The following is an 805-nucleotide window of genomic DNA, read 5'->3' as shown; positions in this document are numbered from 1 at the left end:
TGGTGCGGTATCAGTCACCTTATAAAAGTGTACCAGGAAGGCAGCGTTTAGAGAAGACTGACGACGCGTCAAGCGTGCAACAACAGCTGTGTTATGACAACGATCGCTCTGCCAAAAGAGAACCGACTAAAATTTTTTTCGTCATCATATCACTATTACTATTGAGAATGGGTCAAGGCCGTAGTTCATCACACTGGCTCAGTGTAGATTGGCGGAATCCACAAGTATTTGAGAACATTATACATGCACTCTCAGGGATCCAGGTTTCCTGATGATGTTTTTATTCACCGTTGAAGCAAACTATATTGATTAGAACTTTAATTGCTTAAAATGCGACATGAAGCAAATCTTAAGTGGTGACTATAACCGTTCTGCCAAAGAGGCCCAACTTAAAATAATGATTTTGTTTCTCTTTCTATGTAAAAGTAAAATATAAAGCCAAAACAACATTATTAGTTTGCGGTCCAATAAGTGAAACCGCAAATGGTATTGCAAAACTTGTGAAATTCACAGCTCGGACGCATCGGTTGGCGGTTACACATTTGACGTATTGACAACTTAATACAAATTATTGTGGAAATTTAAGTCTCAAAATTGTTATTATAACATGAGTATAAACATTTGCGGTCCATTTAGTTAGTTTCATATGCAAAATCATACATTTAATTAATGACTATGAATTTATACAGAATTCATTGTAATCGCGTTTGGATAATTATGGTAACGAAGTCAATGGGTGCCTATTCTGACGGAAACAAACTGTCATCATGTCAACCAATGGACGTCTATTTCAGGATCTTATGAA

The sequence above is a fragment of the Pararge aegeria genome, chromosome 20 (assembly GCF_905163445.1).
Source record: "Pararge aegeria chromosome 20, ilParAegt1.1, whole genome shotgun sequence".
NCBI lineage: Eukaryota > Metazoa > Arthropoda > Insecta > Lepidoptera > Nymphalidae > Pararge > Pararge aegeria.
This window is presented reverse-complemented; position numbering follows the sequence as displayed.